This window comes from Martes martes, assembly GCF_963455335.1.
Source record: "Martes martes genome assembly, chromosome: 1".
In the NCBI taxonomy this organism is placed as follows: Eukaryota; Metazoa; Chordata; class Mammalia; order Carnivora; family Mustelidae; genus Martes; species Martes martes.
In genome coordinates this window covers 199,028,567-199,050,894 of record NC_137888.1, presented here as the reverse complement: position 1 = coordinate 199,050,894, position 22,328 = coordinate 199,028,567, and the positions used below count along the sequence as shown (strand labels likewise).

General features: G+C 47.0%; 2 protein-coding genes across 2 annotated transcripts in view; both read right to left on the bottom strand.

Annotated features, from left to right (window-relative positions):
- The window catches only part of IP6K2 (inositol hexakisphosphate kinase 2), a 31,790-nt gene extending 21,427 nt beyond the window's left edge, over positions 1 to 10,363 (bottom strand). The window contains exon 1 of the mRNA XM_080829087.1: positions 10,311 to 10,363. The gene's annotated coding sequence lies outside the window, so the exon portion shown is untranslated. The remainder of the gene's footprint in view (positions 1 to 10,310) is intronic.
- Positions 1 to 22,328, bottom strand: part of PRKAR2A (protein kinase cAMP-dependent type II regulatory subunit alpha) — a 148,220-nt gene that overhangs the window by 11,011 nt on the left and 114,881 nt on the right. The window lies entirely within an intron of this gene.

The following is a 22,328-nucleotide window of genomic DNA, read 5'->3' as shown; positions in this document are numbered from 1 at the left end:
CCCCCGCCTGCCTCTCTGCCTACTTGTGATCTCTGTCAAATAAATAAATAAAATCTTTAAAAAAAAAAAAAAAAAGCTTTTCCTAGCTAAAACTGTAGCACCACTCCTTCAAGGAAATTGAAATTATTAACTCTGGTGTCACACATCCTATCAGAACATCACATTTTCTTATAAAGAACTAAATGTATTCCATACACACATCCAGAATTTTTCAGTCCTCCTTAAAAAGACCATTACCCCTCTTTCAAGGGCAATCCTCCACTTTCCATCTCCTCCTTGGTGCAGTCTATGACTCCCACTACCCTGCAGGGAACATACACAACAGAAACATACAGCAATGACCACCTCACATTGCAGCTGAAATGGCTGTGAGGTCTCAATCTGAGGGACTTTCCTACTTTGAGTCACAGTTCTCTCTTGTGCCAACAAGTCTACTCACCGGCTTTAGGCAAGATTCTATGCTCTCTCAACGCAGTCAGTGTTTACCCCTACTCCCCTCTCAGCTGGCTTCCAAACCAAATGAGACACGTGAACTTATCCTCTGAAACACAGGAGCCAAAACTGATTCAGTCCTCATGGGCAACCACAGAACCCGAGCACCCCTGACCTGCCTAGGCCAGCACCCCATGTGCTGTACGTGCTGACGGAGGGACAAGGTGTGTCCTGCACTGCACCAGGTCCTGTGTCCAGGGGGCACAATTTCCTCCGGGTTCTTGCAAAAAACTCCACTCAGGTAAATACCCTCCTCAAGGGTCTACAAAGTGGCCCTGGCTCACAGCGCCAATCTGGAAGGTTTTTTTTTGTTTTTGTTGTTTTTTTAAGATTATGTATTTGAGAGTGACAAAGAGTTGGGGGAGAGGGAGAGAAAGCATCTCAAGCAGACTTCCTCCTGAGTGTGGAGCCCAACGCCAGGAGCCCAATGTGGGGCTCGATCCCAAGACCCTAAGACTATGACCTGAGCCAACACCAAGAGTAGGATGCTCAACTGAATGAGCCACCCAGGCATCCCCCAATCTGGCAGCTTTCATCACAAACCACTCTGCAAAGTGTGAGCGTTCCTCCATGACCAGCAAGAAAAGAATGAGCCACGGGTATGAGAAAAGTCCTGACACTGGCACAGGTCACAACACTATGCCATTTGCCAGCCATCCTCCAGAAATCTTGAGATTTCTTTCCAAAATAAAGCATAGCAAAATATTTACAAATTTCGAGGAAATCAAGTTCAAACACACCCACAGTTCTGAAGCAAATCAGATGCTGACTCCTTCAGAATCACCCAGCTTGTGAGAAGGGCAGTGACTTCAGTCACTCAAGAGCACATCTGAGGACTGGGAAGGAAGGCCAATGGGGGCACTTCCACTTTTGACACCTTACCTTTGTTCCCCTTCTTTGTCTCTATACAAAGAGCCTCCTGTATTTTTTAAAGTAAAAACACTCTTCTGAGAGTGCGATGAATCATTCCTGAAGAGGACCAGCCGGTCCCCTCCTTTCCCACCCCTCACCTGCCCGAGACCGGCTGGCCACATCCATCAGTCTTTCAGAGCCCAGTCTGTCAGCTGCCACACCTGGCACCTCTGCAGGGTTCACTCTTCCAAATGCCCCAGGACCCTGCACCTGAGGCTTACAGTCCTCCCCTGGCCTCCCAAGGGAGGTGCAGCATCCCCATCAACCTACAGGCCCTCACGCATGCAACCCTGGAAAGGTGTTGCTGTGCCTGTCCCATAAGGCCTAGCATAGGTATACTACAAAGGGCAGGGGCACCTCAAAGGACCTGGGGGAAAAGATACTTGTGTTCCCATACTCTCTGATAAGAACACAGAGCAAGAAAAACCCAAACCCTTAGCAGGGAGTTAGCAACCAACTTCACTATCTCTCCTCTAAAGGCACTCACCTCAGAGAACAGACACTGTTCATGGAAGGACACCTTTCACTGCCTTACATGAGTACAGCAGAAAACTTGAAAATGTTCATGAAGAACTGACTAATTTAGGAGGACCATAATCTCAGCAATGTGCAATTAAATGGTTTAATAGTGGTGTATGTCTTCCCTGTCAGGTCGTTCGAGCTCAAAAATATACCTTCTGTGGTCAAATACATCATATCCACCCTCTTCTTCCTTTGTTGAGTAACTCCAGGCAGTCTCTCAAGGAAACAGTCTTGATTCTGTTTAGCATGAAAACCAACATGTGCTGGTCTACACACCTCCACAGAGCACCTTGTAAAAGCAGCTCAAGCGAGACCTCCACAGAGACTTAGCAACACTTCTTGTTCATGAGAGGGGAGGACTGAGCTAACGTGCAATCCGCAGAAACCAAGTTTCAAGCACACTGAACAAATAGCCATTGGAGTGAAAGCTGGCAGGCTCGGAGCTAGGTTAACCAGATGTTGCTGCAGCCTTAGCAATGACACCAAAGTTGTACAGATGTGGGATCTCAATCCCAGATAAAAAGGCAGGAAGGAGGGTTGCAGCAAATTCTTACCTAGCATTAGTTTTACACTTGTAAAACAAAACCAATCTACTATTCTTATAAAATAAGCTTTGAAGGCAGGTGCAAGATGTTTACATTCCCTAAGACAGTAAGACGGAACTCACACAGTCCACGGGGCCTCTCATTTCCGAGTGTGCAGCTGGGGCTAGAAAAGCCTGGAGCAGCAACAGCAGTACTAGCCTTTCTGGCTTCTAACACATCTTACTTCTTCATGAAAAGAAATATAATCTTCCTTAAGCTTGGGATGGGACACTCGATTTCTAAAACACGTCTGAGCATCTCCAGTAAGATAAATGGATGGATACACAAAACCAACAGTACTAAATGATCTTCCGGTTTGATCAATTATGACTTTCAGTCAAATACATGCACAAGAAGAGTTAAAACAAGCAAATAAACCCAGCCGTGCAGAGAAAGTTTGTCAACTCTCCACAAGAGAAAGCAAACAGAAGAGGTCCAACAGGCCCAGACTGACTTCAGCTGTCCCAAGGAGTTTATGACAGCAGGTACTGAAACTCCTTCTCTAAACCACGAGGGTTTCAAAAACATTACCCAAAGCCTGACACCTTCCATCCAGAGTGGGATGAGATCATCCTGGCAAAAACAACAACAACAAAAACCCAAGTGAAAGAGTGAAAGACCTAGCATAGTGAGGGTCCCATGAGCAACTGCTGGAAGTGTTGTTTCTGTTTTCCCGTGGGCAGGGTGCTGTAGGTGTGGACCACACAGCTTCAGCAACAGCTACATTTCACAAACATTTAAAACCAAATCAAGGCACAACTCCTCTGTTTAACCATTTGTTTGTTTACACGTTTTGCTACCTGTTCTGACCTGGAGACCACATTTAGAAGCTATCATCCTCCCAACTATTTCAATCTTAACTAAGTGGCATCTTAGTGGCATTAAATACAAAGAGTCTTTCTTGTTACTAGAATATTAACTTTTAGCCACCACATACTGATAATGCTAGTGCACTGCCATAGCTTAATCCTTACCTGTAAGACTGTACTAGTGTAATTTCAATTAGAAGAGATCCCTATTTATGAAAATTTACACTAAAAACAAATATACAGGGGCACCTGGGTGGCTGAGTGGGTTAAAGCCTCTGCCTTCGGCTCAGGTCGTGATCCCAGGGTGCTGGGATCGAGCCCCGCATCAGGCACTCTGCTCAGCGGGGAGCCTGCTTCCTCCTCTCTCTCTGCCTGCCTCTCTAACTACTTGCAATCTCTATCAAATAAATAAATAAAATCTTAAAACACACACACACACACACACACACACACACACACACACACACAAATATACAGGAGCACCTGGGTGGCAAGGTCAGTTAGGCGTCTGCCTTTGGCTCAGGTCATGATCCCAGAGTTCTGGGATTGAGCCCCGTATTGGGCTCCCTGCTTAGTGGGAAGCCTGCTTCTCCCTCTCCCATTCCTCCTGCGTGTGTTCCCTCTTTCGCTATCTGTCAAATAAACAAAATCTTAAAAAAAAAAAAAAACAACCAAAAACATATAATCTTGAAACAGACTGTAGAAAAAGTCTATAAACAGAAAAATGAATCCAAGATGCATCCGAGCTAGATGCGGACCACAGATGCTCATGTCCAAGACAGTCCCTCTGGGTAAGATGGCCTCATTTCCCCTACAACCCTCCATGTAAAATGGCAAAATGGTAATGTGCTACAGCCTCCCCGTGCCAAGGCAACTACCTCTGGGGCAAACTACCACAACCAACAGCAGGAAGAGCTTGCTTCCTCCCTCCATTCCCAGGGCTTAACCAAGTGCAGTGGTGGCCTTTACAATAGGTCAAAGTGAGGAGAGTTTCAGGACGACTGAAGGGCCAGTGGGGAGGGGAGCTATACAGGGATGAGGGACACAGGATTCCTTCTGGGATGCATTATAAGGTATGTGAACCACAGCTCATTAAAGCTGTTATACAGAAAAAAAAAATCAACACAGTTATTAACAGGGTCACACTGAAGAGATCACAGCCAGCTCGGGGTAGAGGCTCTAATGATAATGTCACACCTCTGCCACCAAGAGTGAAGATCAAGTGCTCAAGAGAGCACCTCCAAATGTGGCTACGACAACACCAAAGATGCACGCAGACAAACTGCAACAGAACTAATTCTCTAAATATGTGGGTAAAAAAGCCTAACTTCTAAAGAACACGTTGTTTTAGATAATAACTAAATGTGTATGTGCAATTAAAAACAATATTGTAGGAAAGTCAAATTCCAAGTACATCTAAGTTTATACACCTTTGAATTGTATCAAAAAAATTCTTTTACGGGTGCCTGTGTGGCTCAGTGGGTTAAGCCTCTGCCTTAACCTGAGCCTCAGCTCAGGTCATGGTCTCAGGGTCCTGGGATTGAGCCCCACAGCAGGCTCTCTGCTTCCTCCTCTCTCTCTGCATGCCTCTCTGCCTACTTGTGAGCTCTCTCTCTTTCAAATAAATAAAATCTTTAAAAAAAAAATTCTTTTAAATCTCAAATTCAGGCCTGCCTTATCCTGGGGTATACATGGTGCTTTACCTTCTCCTGCCTGTGTTCATCTATAAACCAGACATGGTACAGTTTTACAGAGGTGCTCTGAGGCAGAAACAAGAGTAAAACACCTAGCTGCCTGCCTGGCTGTCCTCTGCCCACCGCCCTACAGTTTCTGCAAAGAGTCCATGGGGAGACGGAGGTCAAGGAGGGACCGATGGTACAGGAGGGGATAAGGGCATACTAAGCTCGTGCTCCTGGAAGGAGAGTGAAGAGCGGAGGCTTCAACACCAGGCAGAGGAACAGACTGCCATCGCACATCCTGCCTGGCCTTTAAAAAAAACACCCAGATTTTTAAAGCAGTTACAAGTATGATAAATTGACCACCGTTACTAGTACGAGTGCTCTTCACCCTGCAGATCTGCTTCCATACACTCTTCTATTCTTTACATAAACAGGATCAGGCTGTGCTGTTTTGCTTTTCTCCCCCAACGAAAATCAGCTTTATTTTTCTCACCTTTTAAAAAAATTGTGATGAAATACACACAACATACAATTTACCTTTTTAAGCTATTTTGGGATGTACAGTTCGGTGGCACTAAGTATACTCACAATGCTGTGCAACAACCACCACTACCCATTCCACAACTTTTTCATCTTCCCAAACTGAAACTCTGTATCCATTAAACAGTAACTGCCCAGTCTCCCTACCCTCAAGCCACTGGCAACCACCATACAACTTTCTGTCTCTACGAATCGGACTACTCTGGTTTCTCATACAAGTAGGATCATTCAACATTTGTTCTGTTTTGCCACTGTTCCCCACTAAACTATATCCTTAGCCATATCTCCGTCTCTATAGAATTCCTTTCAAAGGCAGCATATTATTCACACAAAATCATAACATATTTTTAACTTCCCTACTGACACTAGCTTATTACAATAATAATGCAGTGAGTGTCCCTGTAGCGGTCTTTGCACTCTTGTGGAAGTACTTCTGCAGGAAAATTCCTTAGAAGTAAAAGAATCGCTGGGACAGAGCATAGAGGTTGCACCCACTGTTTCACTCTTCCGTGTAATGCCTGTGAGCCACCAAGGATTGTGGAGCAGGGTAGTGACATTCTCCGTAGGAAAAATTAACCAGGCAGAGAGAAAAAGAAAACCGGGCTTCACAGACACCCAGCACATCTCTACTGCGATGGCATGGGGAGAAGGACAGTGGCAGCAAGACCTAGCATTTACAGGGGTCTTCTAAGTTCTTATTTAAGGAGCAATCAAAGAGATACAATTCTTATACACATTAAAAGCGTATGTGAAAAAGGAGGTTTGAGAGAAGAAAAAAACTTAAGCTTCTTAGGAAGCTCTCAAGCTACTCCATTACATGCTATCCTATAGACGTGTTTCAGGTAACCTGTGGGCTCATGAATTTAGAATCCGGTTATTTGAAGATGTCAAAAGCAAAGGTAAAGAGGAGGAGGCAACACTGCCTTCGCAGTCCTGAGCCTGGGAGTTTGCAGGTGGAAGGAGATGAAACCAAGAGTACCCCTAACAGAACTGTGAGCTCTAGGAAGCCATCAGGATCAAGACCAAGCTGGTCTCTCCAGCCGGTCCCAGAATGGGCTTCCTTCTCTCATGGGTCTCTCCTCCTTCATCCCTGGGGCGGGAGGTAGGAAAGAGTCCTGACAGCTCAAATTCTCCTGCCTTCTCCAATGTACCCACAGAGCTTTGTGCCCAGCCCCCACAGGGAATTAAGGAAGGATGGGGGAGAGTCGAGAAACAGGATTCGGTAGACGGTTAGGTGGTGTACCACTGTTCTTGACCCTTCAGGGGTTATTGACCCCTTGAATAATCTGAGACATCTGTCTGTGGGCCTCTCCTGAAAAATGCACACCCTCACTGAACTCTACATACAGACTGGGGTGTGGGCTCCTGTGGACCCTATCTTCAGAACCCGATACGGTGAATCAAATTAGAGGGATGAGTCAGATATTCCCATGTCAGAACAAGGATGTTTTGGTTCAGGAAGTCAGAAACAGCTCAGAAGACACTTGGCTGAGCTGCAGACACGTATATATAAGGGGATGGTCAAGCACTCAAGAAATATTCAGCAGATAGTTGGGAGCAATGGGATTGAAGCCTGAGTGAACCTAATGTAGAAACTGATTTGGGGGTTACCTATAAGGGAAAGACAAAAGGCACTCTAAGAGTAATGTGCAAAAAAAGAAGAACACTGGGTCAGGGACCCCATAGGTGTGAACTGCCTGTGAGCAGAGGGTGTAAGAGGAGGTCTGTAAAGAGACAAAGAGGCAGAACACCTACAATCCCCTGGAAGTCACAGAATCTCCTCCCAGTTTCACATGGAAAATCTAGGGCTCATAGTTTTGGGACTACAGAGGGACTACAGAGAGAGTCAGAGGGTCTTACACTGTGTAGGCCTTTAGGTCCCTAACAGACCTCGGGTTCATGGTTTGGGGCTCAGTTATGAGGGAGCCTTGGCAAAGCCTTCACAGCGTCTCCACTGAAGATATACAGGAGCAACCCTTTCAAACCCAGCCACCATAGGCTGGTCTCAAGCAAAGGAAGTGATCAGCAAAAGCCAGCATAGGGGAAATCCTAAAGGATAAATGACAGCTGCTTCAACAAAACAATTACAAGAAAAACAGAATGAGACTATATAAATTTAAGAAACAAAAGAGATACTTCAATCAAAAGCAATGTGCAGACCTTATTTGGATCCTGATATGAACAAATCAACTGTAAAAAAAATTATGGGAAAACCAGAGACATTTGACCATAACCAGGTATTCAAGTGGGGAAAAAAGTATTATCATTAGTTTTTAGGCAGAGTAATGGTATTGTAGATTCAACGGGCGGCTCCTTGTCTCTTAGAGATACACAATGAAATACTTACAGAAAAATACATCCTGAGGCTATGCCACCTAAAAAAATTCAGGTTTTGTTTGTTTGTTTGTTTTTAAGATGGGGGAAGACAGGCAGTGAGATGAAATAAGATCGACTAGGAGTCGGTAACTCCAACTGGTGATGGATTACAGACCCAATCCGACTGTTGATCCGCTTAGGAGACTGTTTCTTCCTTCAGACTCTGAGGTGGAGTATAAATTCAATTTTGGGGAAAAAGGACCTTTTCTTGCTACCAGAATATACTGCAAAATATAATACTACTGGTTACTTTTTTACTCAATATCCAAGTTGGCAAAAATATAATTATTTAAAATACAAAAACATTCTTTAAAATGTAATCAAACAAGAGAAATCATCTGCTTACCTTCCACTGTACAAAAATGTGTTCAATGTGTTAGGGCAACTATCTCACTAGGTAAACTAACTTCACTTAAAGGGAAAATTCTTCCCCAGAGCATCCTCTTTATGAACCAAACAATGGAAAATTTTCACCTCAGCAAGCTGGCCTCAGAGGCTCAGGCTCAACCCTGTTGCCTAGATACCAGTGACATCTCCGACACTTACAGAAAGCTCTGGCACCCCTCTGCAAGGGAGACTGGCTAAGGTTCATCAGTCAGCAATTGCTTCTTCCTTCCTTCCACATTCCACTACTCCAACAGACACAGGACTGGTATACAGTGTACTGGTCTGCCACTCGTGAAGCTCCAAAGCACAAAAGAACTCTATTTCGTCTGCTAAAGTGGCTTTTACAATTATATCAACTCTGGTGCTGGTTCTCGTGCCTGTGGTTCCTAACAATTCTTGTGAATTCTACTCTAAAGTCACAATGCAAATAAATCAGTTGCGAGTAACAGTTAACAGTTCAACTGACTCTTTCTCCAAAGAAAAAGTTACTAAGAGATGAACTGGCTTTTTATTTTTTATTTCTTTTTTTAAGATTTATTTATTTATGTGAGAGACAGCAAGCGAGAAAGAGAGAACACAAGTGGAGAGGGGCAGAGGGAGAGGGAGAAGCAGACTCCCCACTGAGCAGCCCCCTCCCCCAATGATGCCGGGATGCCCTGACAGTTGTGGGGATGTGGGGCTCCATCCAGGGACTCCAGGACCATGACCTGAGCCAGAGGCATATGCTCAACAGACTAAGCCACCCAGGGGTCCCTCAACTGGCTTTTTATATCGAATATGATAAAGTATTCATTTTGCGGGCTTCTAATTTTGATAGTGGCTAAATTTAAAACAATAACACCACCACACTGAAACTTCTCTTTAAATACTTAACACTAGGTTACAGGATGCAATTACCCAAAGTCCACAGCAGCAACTTGTGTAAATAAGCATCTGAGTTCACTTAATATGTAACCCTGCTAAAAATGTAAATACTGCAAATATTTTAAATACTAGAGTTCATCAAAATTACTGTAATCATGATGCTTTATGGAAAAAAAAATCACAGAACTGGTGAACTGGAACATTTTTGTTAACGCTCTTCAAAAGTTTCAGTACTTTTTCTTAAAACTATTCTTTTTGAAGACTTTATTTTGTTCTTGTCTCATGTACATTTTACTAGCAAAACGTTTCATTCCAAGCAGTAACTAGTTCTATGTCCCTGGTATTTAAGAGCACTAGGTTTTGCTGTCTTCTACCTTTTGTTTTCACAACGTCTGGCCTCATTCTTCTGCTAGTGCAGCTTTCTTAACAGAGGACACAGAGTAATACAAATCATTAGGATGGGAGGCAAAAGCAGTCTTGAAGCAAATACGAAAGAAATGAAAGCTCCACCCACGGTGAAGCTTACCGCTATTAAAGAAGCCGTCCTCTGATCCATTTTAGGACTTTTTTGGATAATAAGATGTGCAGATTGCCTCACCAGACACCAGCTGACAGGCCCAACTGGCATTCAACGCTCAAAATGGCTGCACATCTGCCGGCCCCAGGTAAACAGCACCTGAGACGGTGGGCTGGCTCTTCCACCCAAAAACTCAAGGAGAAGCCCCCCTCAATAACCCGGGAGCCCGTTGACGCCGCTGTCCTGGGAAGTAAAGACCCAGGAGGTCTTCCCCCACAAAGACCTAGGGAAAGCTCCTCAATGACCGGGGGAGATCCCGCACGGCCAAGACACCCGGGAGACCCCCCTGATGACCAGAGAAGATTCTGCCCCTCAAAATCAGGGGAAATAGCACCCCCCCCGCGCCAGTAACCCGAAGACATAACGCCTCTCTCAAACGACCGGGGGGTATCCAGCCCTACGAAGACCCGGGGAGATCTCCCCGCCCCCGGGATCGCGGGGGACCCCTCCCCAAATAAGCCGGGGACAACCCTAATGAGCAGAGACCTCGCCCCTGAACGGCCTGGAGACACCCTCCTCCAAATATACCGGGACGGCAGAGCCATAGGCTCGACAAGGCGGGCGTTACCTGCGGCCTCAGCCCGTCCCGCGGTGCTTCCGTCCTATTGTTTCTCTCCCATCAAGATGGCGGCGGCCGCGCCGAGCCCCGCCCCCCGCGCCTCGCTCCCGGAGCCACTCGCTATTGGCTCGCACCGGGAGCCCGACGCGTGGACTGGGCAGCCCGAAAAGCGCTGTTGCTAGGGCGCCGGGAACCCTGGCAGCGGCTTCCGGGAGGGGCGGGGCACGGGGCGGGGCACGGGGCGGGGCACGGGGCGGGGCCAGGGGTGGGGCGGGGCCTTGCGTGCCTTCCAGGGGGAGGATGGCCTGGGAGGTTAGGTGGGTGGTTGGGTGGACGGATGGGCTTTGGGCTTGTGGGTGCAGTGAGGGATCCCTGTGTGAACGGATGGTTCAACCAACTGTCCCATTTTTCCAGGGTCCGAGGGGTTTCCCGGGGTGTGGATTTTTCAAGGCTAACGTTGAGATGGTCTGTAGCAAACTGGGAATTTCATCACCCTACCAGATGGATGGACAGAGGACTAGACGGGGATGGATGGAAAGACGGACAAAAGAGTGACTGTAGACGGTGAGTAAAGGAGTGGTTATGTGCACAGGTGGATAGATGACTAGATGTAGAGGGATGGACAGAGGAATGGCTGTAGAGTGCTCTAGGGACTGGTAGATGACCCTGTGTCCAACCTAGGTCCTGCCAACCTCCACACTGCCGGTCTTGTCTAAGGCTCATTTGTCCTGGGTCCTATGAGATGGCGAGAAGGGCTCCCACCTGAGTGAATGTGAGTGAAGCTAGGAAATTCGAGGGAGGAGGGAAGTGCCACTGAGAGTAGACAGAGCCTCCTACCTGACCTCCAGTCTTTCTGTAAAGGAGGCCAACAGGGCAGCCCCCTGCTGCATGTGCACTGGGGGTTTTTAGAGGTGTGCATTCATGCATATGCTTGTTCATTCAACAGGTATTTACTAAGCACCCACACTCTGTGCTGGAAATACAGCAGTGAACAAAAACAGTTTAAAAGGCGGGGGGCGGGGCGCACCTGGGTAGCTCAGTGGGTTAAAGCCTCTGCCTTCAGCTCAGGTCATGATCTCGGGGTCCTGGGACCGAGTCCCATATCGGGCTCTCTGCTCAGCAGGGAGACTGCTCCCCCCTTCCCACCCCGTGCCTGCCTCTCTGACTACTTGTGATCTCTGTCTGTCAAATAAATAAATAAATAAATAAATAAATTTTAAAAAAGGTGGGGGGAGGGGTGCTGCCTTTATGAGAGTAGACAGGAAAGCCTTCCTGTGACCAGCTGATCTCTTCTCTCCTGGAAGCACCTTCCCTGTGTGTTTCAGGCCTCCATGCCCCTGTGCTTCTCACCTCACTGGTTCTTCTTCTTTGCCTTCTCTATCTACATTCTCTCTCTCATAACCTTATCCAGGTTCATGGCTTCAAATTCCACCTACATGCCCATCACTACCAGAGGTGTATGTCCAGTCCAGATCCTTCCTGAGTGCCTGACTCAGTGCCCAGCTGTAAACTAGGCATCTGCACTGACTTCCACTTGGCATCTCAAACTCAACTTGTGTCCCCCTCACTCTGGCTTAAAGGGATGGCTGCTTAGTCCTTTCGATTGCTTGGTCCAAATGCCTCTTGACTACTTTCCCACTTACATTCAAGATGTCCTGTTTCTTCCATGGCATCATCTACTCAGAATGAGAGCACTTCTTGTGCTCTCCCAGTCCAAGCCACCACCGTCTCTCCCTAAGGCAATGTCAAAGCCACAGGCCCCTCTGCTGCCCTTGCCACCTTCAGTCCATTCTCCACACATCTGCCTATGAATACATAAATTAGAATCCTTCATGCCCTGCTCAGATCCCTGCAGTAGCACCTCCGCAAGAAAAAGTCAGAGCTGGCAGGGACCCTGTGATTCCCCATTACTCTGACTGCATGTCCTCTGTTCATCTCCAGCCCCACGGCTCAGTAGCCTTAAGCTTCTCACAGATCACACCCTGTGCACACTCCTGGTTCAGGGGCTGGGCTCCAGGTGTTCCCGTACCTGCAGCGCACTTTCCACAGATTTCCACAGGACCGTACCCTAATGCCCTCAAAGCCCCTCATTTCAGACTGCAGCCTGTACCTTTCAGCCAGCACATGGGATCACCTTTATCCCTTTACCCTGCTCTACTTTTTTTCATAGCAGTTACCTTTCTCATGGAGGCATTCATTATCCTTATATGGCATTGCCTGGCTTCCTCCACTAGAGTCAGAGCTCTGTGAGGTGAGAATCTCTCTGTTTTAGTCATGGATAGATCCCGAACACCTCAAATACCAAGTAAACTCCAGAAATACCTGTTGGCTGACTGAATAAGAAGGATGTCATGTGGTATTAAATGATAAATTAAAACGGGGCAGCAGAAGGTTGGGGCAGAATGAGAATATCCCAGATCAAAGCTAGTCCTGGGTCAGGCCCAAGGCCCCCACACCCAGAAGGATTGCTACGAAGACTAGTCCAGCTTCTGCTCCTGTTCCCTGCCTGTACCCACAGAATAAAAAGACCCCAAGAGGGGCACCTGGGTGGCTCAGTGGGTTAAAGCCTCTGCCTTCGGCTCAGGTCATGATCTCGGGGTCCTGGGATCGAGCCCCGCATAGGGCTCTCTGCTCAGCAGGGAGCCTGCTTCCTCCTCTCTCTCTCTGCCTGCCTGTCTGCCTACTTGTGATCTCTCTGTCTGTCAAATAAATAAATAAAAATTAAAAAAAAAAAAACAAAAAGGAGCCCAAGAGGCACCAGTCATTCAACCCCTCACAGGGAAGTACTGCCCAACCTTCCTCTGCCCACCCCCTCTCCCATTCCAGTACTCCTATGTGTGGAGTTGAGGCTGGACAGGGCAGGGTCTCCCTGGAGAAGACATTAATTTACTCTTATTTCTCCCATAAGTGCTAACCTGTGCTAGACACTGGGTTCATAGCAAGAATGGACACAGCAAGAATTTGAATGATTTATAGAGTCCTTGCCCCACGGTGAGGAGTGTGGGGAAGTAAAGGATGAGTATAACAGTAAAATAAACAACTTAAGATGTGCCTGGGTGGCTCAGTGGGTTAAGCATCTGCCTTTGGCTCAGGTCATGATCTCAGGGTCCTGGGATCAGGCCCTGCTTAGAGCTCCTTGTTCAGTAGGGAGTCTGCTTCTCCCTCTCCCTCTGCCCTACCCCAAGTCATGCCGTCTCTTTCTCTCTCTCAAATAAATAAATAAAATCTTAAAAAAAAAAACTTAATTATGGGCAGTGTGACTAATGGAGAAAAGGAACAAGGGTGATGTGTAGAGTATGTTGTTTACATCCGAGGTAGCAGGAAAGGTGTATCTGAGAAGGAGGCATCTGAGCTAAGATGAACCTAGAGGCATGGCTAAGCAGGGAAAGATCTAAGAGAAGCCATTCCTGGAAGAAAGCATAGCACGTGCAAAGACCCCAAGGACAGAACAAGCTTGGCATGTTGGAGGAATATGAAGAAGGTGCTTGGGTCTAATGGAAGAAATAGCTCAGAGCTCAATGGAAAGCTCAAAGGCATGGAGGAAAGACCAGGATCTGGAGGCCAAATCCAGGAATCCCGATGTACAACCAGGAGTTCCAGAGGGAAAAATAGGGATGGATGAAATAGAGGCATGAACCAAATAAATTACAGAAGAAAACTTTTCTGACATGAAGAAAAAGCTGTGTCTGCAGATGAGAGGTACTGACCTCATTCCCAGGCAGTATGGAAGGGAAAGATGATAGTAAATTCTTCAACTCCAAGAAGAAAGAGAACATTGTACAAATTCATAGATAGATAGAACAAGTTACCTACCAAGGAGGAAGGGCCAACTGGCTTTAAACTCTCCCCTATAACATAGGTAAATTATTTGCTACTTATACCCAGTAAAGGGTCAGTCCTTATGCCTGGAGGGAGGAGGTAGCCATTAATGGAATGGGAAAAGGTACTAGAATGTCCAGATTACCAAGGGAAAAAATGAAATGAATGACATCTTAGAGAAGATAGGAAAGTAGTAGGTAGTTGGTAGTTTCATATAGTTCAATGGAATAAAAAGATAAAATCACAAAATAAAAAATAATAAACATAGGGGCACCTGGGTGGCTCAGTGGGTTAAGCCTCTGCCTTCGGCTCAGGTCGTGATGCTGGGGTCCTGGAATCGAGCCCCGCATCGGGCTCTCTGCTCAGCGGGGAGCCTGCTTCCCCCCTCCCCCCGCCTGCCTCTCTGCCTACTTGTGATCTCTGTCTGTTGAATAAATAAATAAAATCTTTTTAAAAAAATAATTAAAAAATAAACATAAAGGAATTAAGGAATGGTAAACATCTTTGTCATACTAAACAAGGATACCCTGATCCCCCATTAAAAATCTAGAGACTGGGGGCGCCTGGGTGGCTCAATGGGTCAAAGCCTCTGCCTTCAGCTCAGGTCATGATCCCAGGGTCCTGGGATCGAGCCCCACATCGGGCTCTCTGCTTGGCAGGGAGCCTGCTTCCCCCTCTCTCTCTGCCTGCCTCTCTGCCTACTTGTGATCTCTGTGAAATAAATAAATAAAAATCTTTAAAAAAAAAATCTAGAGACTGGGTTAGAAAGACAAAAAAAAAGATACATACTGTTTATAACAAAGATACTTGAAACCACAAGAAAAGAAAAGAAAAAAGAAAAGATCGAAAATAAAGGAGTTGGCAGAGAGAAAGATCAGGCCAGCATAAAGTAGAAGACAATAAGAGCAGCCACATGACACCAGAGAAGGTAGGGTTTAAGGTGATAGGCACTGAGAAAAATAAAGATGGTCATTATCTAACAAAGGCACAGTTCACGAAAAAAATATAAAATGTAAAATAATCATAAGCCAACATACACTAGATACTAAGACTACTTTTTGTTTCAATCAGGAGCTAGACAGGATCGGTATCAACACTATTCTCATTACATGATGCTTTAGAGTTCTAGCAAGTGTAATAAGACAAGAAAATAAAATGTTATAAATATTGAAAAGACATAGATTGCACTATCTTTTTAGTTAATGTCATGAATGGAAATCTAAAAAATCCAAAGGACTTTTTTGAAAACTACAATGAATAAGAGGACATGTTAAGGTGATAAATACAAGAAAAATATATTAAAAATTTACTATGGGGCACCTGGCACAGTCAGTTAAGCATCTGACTCTTGATCTCAGCTCAGGTTGTGATCTTAGGGTCGTGAGATCGAGCCCCCACATCAGGCTCTGTGCTCTGCTTGACGTCTGCTTAGGATTCTCTCTCCCTCTCCTTCTGCCCCACCCACTTGTGCTCTTCTTCTCTTTAAAATAAATAAATAAATATTTTTAAAAAATAAAGGTGCACCTGGGGGCTCAGGTGGTTGGGCATCTGCTTTTGGCTCAGGTCATGATCCCAGGGTCCTGGGATCGAGTCCTGAAGCAGGCTTCCAGCTGAGCAGGGAGCCTGATGTGGGACTGGATTCTAGGGGAGCCTGTTTCTCCCTCTCCCTCTGCTATTCTCCCTGCTTGTGCTCTCTCACTCTCTCTTTCAAATAAATAAACAAAATCTTTTCAAATAAAATAAAAATAAAAATATACTCCAGGAGTGCCTGGGTGACTCAGTCAATTAAGCATCTGACTCTTGATCTCAGCTCAGGTCTTGATCTCAGGGTCATGAGTTCAAGTCCCACATTGGGCTCCACACTGGGCATGGAACCTACTTAATTTTTTTTTTAATTTACCAAACAATTAACAGTAACAGAACTATAAAATCTTTGGGAATAATTTATTATGAAAGGTATAGGAATTGTACCAGGTGGGAAATTTCCTGTAGGAAATCATACTAGGAGTCTCAGAGGGAATGGGGTCAGGATTCATCCATCACTTGAGACTGGACACTTGCCACTCTGGACAAAATCTGGATTTATTAGCAAAGATGAAGAAGAAAAAGGATTGGGAGGCAACCAACAGAACTTCACAACAGAAAAGAATGGTCAAGTATATCAGAAGGCAAGAAATGCAAATCAGAGTGAAAATGTAACAATGACGGGGCACCTGGGTGGCTCAGTCGTTAAGCATCTGCCTTCAGCTCAGGTCCGATCCCAGGGTCCTGAGATCAAGCCCCACGTCGGGCTTCCTGCTCAGTGGGAAGCTTGCTCCTCCCTCTCCCACTTGCCCTGCTTGTGTTCCCTCTCTCGCTGTGTCTGTCTCTGTCAAATAAATAAATAAGATCTTTAAAAAAAAAAAAGAAAATGTAACAATGGCAAAACTACGGAGAGAATAAAAAGATGAGTGGTTGCCAGGCATTTGAGGGAGGGGGAGAGATAAATAGGTGGGCACGGGATTTTTTTAGAGCAGTGAAACTGTTCTATTTAATACTCTAATGGTGGATACATGCCATTATACAGTTGTCAAAACCCACAGAAAGTACAACAAAAAGCATGAACTCTACGTAAACTCTGGACTTTGGTTGATGATGGGTCAACACTGGTCCACTGATTGTAACAAACATGTCACACTGATACGAGGTGCTGATGGTGAGGGAGGCTGTTTGCTGGAGCAGGGAGGGGATATATGGGAACTCTCTGTACTTTCCACTCAATTTTGCTGTGAACCCAAAGCCACTCTTTTATTTAAAAAAAAAAAAGACTATTAAAAAAATGTTTAAAGGGAAATGAGCTGTCACTTTCTCTTTAGTACATCCGCAGATGTTAAAACGAGCTGTACCAACTCATATTTTCCAGGATGCAAGGAAACGGATTCATCCAGACATTATTGACAAAGGTAAGACTGTTCACAGCCTTTTTGGGAAAGCAATTTGGCAAACTCCAGTAGAATAAAAATGCACACACTTTTGGACCCTATAGTCCCAAATTTTGGATTCTCACTTATAGAAATAAGAGCACTGGGTGTGCCTTATACGATCAGGGATATTTTTTCCTGCATCATGTATAGTGGGGGGAAAATTGCAAAGTGATGGCCCATCCACAAGGCCACGGTTAGAGACATTCTGGTACCTGCACACTGTTCTGGCTACTATGCCGTATAAAAAATTCCCTAAGCTCTCCTTAGTGGCTTAAAACAGTAACATTTATTGTGCTCACCAATCTGCCATTTGAGCAAGATTCAGTGGCAACTGTTCTTCGTGGCATCAATCTGGGCAGCTTGGAAGCTGGAGCTGAAATCCTCAGAAGATCCGTCCCTTGAAGCGTGTATGATGCTGGCTGTCAGCTGACCCTGGGGCTGAGGCGGGAGCACCCGACATCGGCCTCCATGAGCCCTGGGCTTCCTCCCAACATGGTGGCTAGGTTCCCAGGATGATTGTCCCAAGAGAGAGGAAGGCAGGTGGAAGCTGTATTGCCTTTCTAACCTAGACTCAGATATTCAGTAGGGCCGGGATACGTGTTCAAGGAGAGGGGAATTAGACTCCACCTTTTGTGGGAGGAGGATCAGAAAGTCTGGGGACAGGTTTTATGTCTCCATTGGAAAGGAGGAATTAGAATTGCCACCACCTGAATTGGAGGGACTGCAAGAAGTTGAGATGAGTGGGAAAGATGCAGAGAAGTGTGTACGGAATGATCTAGTGTATACAACAAAGACAGACCACGCTGTGTACATGTACGAATGGCACTTTGTACAACACAGCTTTGAACTCCACTTATTTGCAAATTTTCGTGTAAATACAGTACAGTACTGAATATGTATTTTCCTTATATTTTCTTTCCTCTAGCTTACTTTATTGTAAGAATACACTATCCAAAAAAAGAATACAGTATACAATACATATAACATACAAAACAGGGTAATCGACTGTTTATGTTATTGCTAAAGCTTCCAATCAACAGTAGGCTACTAAGTTTTTGAGGAGTCAAAAGTTATACATGGATTTTATTCTGTGCAGGGGGTTGGCGTCCCTAATCCCTATGCTGTTCAAGGGATTAACTGTATATATATAATGATTATGTAAGCAAGGAGAAACATGGGAACATGTATCTTTTTTTTTTTTAAGATTGTGTTTATTTATTTAGAGAGCACGAGCAGGGGGAGGGGGTAGAGGGGCAGGGAGAGGGAGAGAATCTCAAGCTGACTCCCCGCTAAGGGCAGAGTCCTACCCAGGGCTTGATCCCAAGACCCTGAGATTGTGATCTGAGCTGAAACCAAGAGTTGGACACTTAACGGACTGAGCCACCCAGGTGCCCCATGTCACCATGGTTTTCCAGAGAGTGATGATGATAGAAGGGAGAGGCCTGGGGTAAACAAAAGAGGAAAAGATAAAGACCGTGCTAAAACCCAGCAGTTAGGATGGCTTCTCCCTTACGCATTTAATTACAGGTGTTTATACCGCTGTATGAAGAAAGTAGTTACCTACCTATTTATTTATTTATTATTGTTGTTGTTTTTTTCAAGATTTTATTTATTTATTTGACAGACAGAGATCACAAGTAGGCAGAGAGGCAGGCAGAGAGAGGGGGGAAACAGGCTCCCTGCTGAGCAGAGAGACCGATGCGGGGCTGGATCTCAGGACCCCGAGATCATGACCTGAGCCGAAGGCAGAGGCTTAACCCACTGAGCCACCCAGGTGCCCCTATTGTTGTTGTTTTTAAGTCAGCTCTGTACCCAGTGTGGGGCTTGAACTCCTGAGCTGCAGGTCAAGAGTCACATGCTCCACCAACTGAGCCAGCCAGATGCCCCAAGAAAGTGGTTTTTCAGAGAGGCATGTTTAGGTGGTAACCATCAAGAAAATTGAGGTAATGATCATCCTTCTGTAGGGCACTGTAGGGCGCCAACAGTGTCCTTCCTCTGGGCTCTGTTTTTTGTGAGTGGTGGTGAGAAATCACTGAGCAGAATGTCTGTTTTATGCATCTTTCTGTATTCATTATATTCACACTTTGAACAAAAATTTAAATTTAGAAAAACAAAAAAGGCAAAGCAAACTTTCCAGAAGGCTCCCAGTGGGTGGAGTGAAGAGATGGGAGAGGGATCCCAGCCCAGACCACTGGACGCTCGGGCCAGCACAGTGTCCCGGATGGAGGTATATATCTGGAGTGAGCAGCATGGAGAGAACACCGAAAGCCATGCTGCTTCTGGCAAAAAGCTCCCAGGATGGGGAGCGGAATGGAGCCCTGGGACGTGTGGACGTTTAACTGTAGTCTGGGTTAAAGCTGGCAACAGAGCTGAGAAGAAAACCCGGAGAACTCTTGAGAGGGTGGTCCTCGAAGCAGGAGAGACAGGTCCACCACGGTGACTTCAGCGCGCTCTGAGGACCGCAGGGATGAGCTATGGCCAGAACGGGAGCCAACTGTCCACAAGTCTCAGGCTTTTGCCATGAAAGGAGAACAGTGGGGCAGGAGCTAGAGGGGGACACGGAGAGCAGAGGAGGAGCCTGGGGGTTTTGGCCCAGTTTCTGTTTTTTTCTCATAATGAGGTGAGGCCATTGCCGAGGAGGGCAGAGGCACTACAGGTTAGAGAATGAGCTAAGGGCCAGGCAGCAAGCGCAGAAGGGTGGAGAGGTACTGAGCAGAGACCTCGCCTCAGGGGTGTAAGAAGCCCGGCCCCAGGCAGGAGTCAGCCAGGGTGAGAGAGGTTGTCCAAAAGTGGAGGGAGGGAGAGTTGGACCAGGAGGTGGAGGCAGCCTTTCTGTGCTAAAGATCCCAGCTGGGGATCCCTTCTTTCCTCCCACGCAGGCCTGGCTTGGGATTTGGGAAGGAACGGCCACGGTCTGCTAGGGCTGGGGCCAAGGGTAGGGTCGGGAGGGAGTGCGTGGATAGAGCTGTCCTGGGCTCAGTCATCTATCAGAAAACCCTGCCCTGCCTGTTTCTTAAATCAAGTTGGCCTTTCTCGCTCCACCCCACCCCCTCAGGCCCACGGCTCCCAAGGGTTGGATGGGTAGTTCCCAGTCCAGAACACGATGTTCCCACCAGGACAGGGCAGGACCCAGGTTCCCCACCACCCTACCCCCTCCCCTGCCTCCATAGCCCTGGGAAGTGGGCCACATGGGGAGGGGCTGGCTGCAAGTCATTCCTGATTTTTTTGTTGTTGTAGTTGTTACGGAACAAAAGGCAGGAAAATTACCAAGAAAAAGATCCCACAGGGCCAGGGTGGAGGCGGTTCCCAGCACATCATGCTGGATGCACACCCTGTCCCCACCGCATCCAGGCCACGAAGAGCCTAGAAAGACACTGAGAAATTCCCGTTGTGCTCGCCTGGTGTCAGCGAGCCCCACTCTGGCATGCTTTGCGTACCTTTGCCTCACTTTGTAAACCCGGCCCTGGACCGGTTCCCAGGTGCAAAGCTAGCCCTCCTGGGACATAAAACTAGTTATATCTGTTTATCAGGTATGAGAATAACTCACACAGGTTTTCATTTGGGAGGCCAGTTCTCTGTCAGGGAGTGGGGCCTGCTTTCACTGTGAGCCAGAGATGCCCAGCTTGAAGTGAGCACAAGGAGAGCGTCTACACCAGCCCCTGAACCCCAGCCTCCCACCGAACCCTGGCCTCCTGTGACTGGGCCTTGGTCCAGTCCAGGCAGGTGAAGGGTCAGCCTAGAATTCCACTGGGCCAACACACATGGGCAGCCAAGGGCAGCGGAGTGGATGCCCTCCCATGAGCCTGCTTCCTTCTTTCCAGAGGAGCAAGGCGAGGAACTGGAGGGTCTCCAACTCATCCTCATCTCACCAGCGTCAGCCCGGAGCTGCCAGCCCAGTGGAACCATCTTGAGTTCTGAGGTAGGGGCAGTGCCTGAAGTGGGGGTCTGGGGGTCTGGTCTGTCCTCCAGCTCAGTCCTGGCTAGGAAAGCAGTCTGGCTTCCAGAGCTGCCAGGGCTGCAGCTCTCAGGGGGGAACAGCCCCTCATCTGCGGTCATAGGAGCCTGTGTGTGGCCTCATTTCTCATCCTGGGCCTGGGGCCCCAGGACAGGACACCAGGAGTCCAGCCTGGTCCTTGTGCTATTCTAGCTTGCCTGGATCGATGGACAGCGGCCCCAAGGCCTCTGCCCTGACTGTTGTGCAGATCCAAGCCTCAGCTTCGGGTCCCCCTCTCCTCCAGCTGCCCAGGCTGGGCTCATGACAGGCATGGGAGAGTGCACTGTGGGTGTCCCTGCATGCCTAGGCCTTTCATCTTCAGAATGAAAATGTTCAGTTTAGGGGCGCCTGGGAGGCTCAGTTGGTTGAATGTTTGCCTTTGGCTCAGGTCATGATCTCCAGGTCCTGGGATCGAACCCTCTGTTGGGCTCTCTGCTCAGTGGGGAGTCTGCTTCTCTCTCTCCCTCTGCCCCTCACCCCCACTCGTGCTCTCTCTCTCTCTCATTCTGCTCTCTCAAAATCTTTTTTAAAAAAATAAAGAAAAAGGAAAAAAAAGAAAACATCCAGTTTAACTATGCTTGGATGTTATGCTGGAAAGTGCTGATTTGCTTATCTGGTGGATCTGGACTTTAGCTCTTCCTTTTTACCAGTTTACTAAGGAAGAAAAAAAAACAACAACAACTGTACACTCCTCCCTCCTCATTCTGGGGGCAGGAGGACCTGGCCAGGAAGGGGATTGCTGGATCCTGGCTTCCAGTAGCATACACAGCGACTTGTGACCCCTGGCTCAGTGCAATTCTGCAGAGGGAGGAAGTGGTGGGCTGATGGCCAAGAAGGCCACAGAGATCTGGCTGGTACTATTTTCAACTGTGTTCCCCAAGAGTTGGCCCCCCAGTGCCCATTCTTCTGCCTGTCAGGTTGGACTGATTGGTGCGGTCAGGTCCTGCAGACTTTCCTAGTGTCTGCGGTAGCTCCTTTGGTTTCACAGTTCAGCCTGGCCAGCCTCCTGCCCTGCGGTCTACAAATGGGCTGGGCACTATTTGACTTTACTTAAAGACATACTTAAAGGTGCCTGCATGGCTCAGTGGGTTAAGCCTCTGCCTTTGGCTCAGGTCATAATCTCAGGGTCCTGGGATGGAGTCCCACATCAGGCTCTCTGCTCGGCGGGGAGCCTGCTTCCCCGTCTCTCTGCCTGCCTCTTTGCCTACTTGTGATCTCTCTCTGTCTGTCAAATAAATAAATAAAATCTTA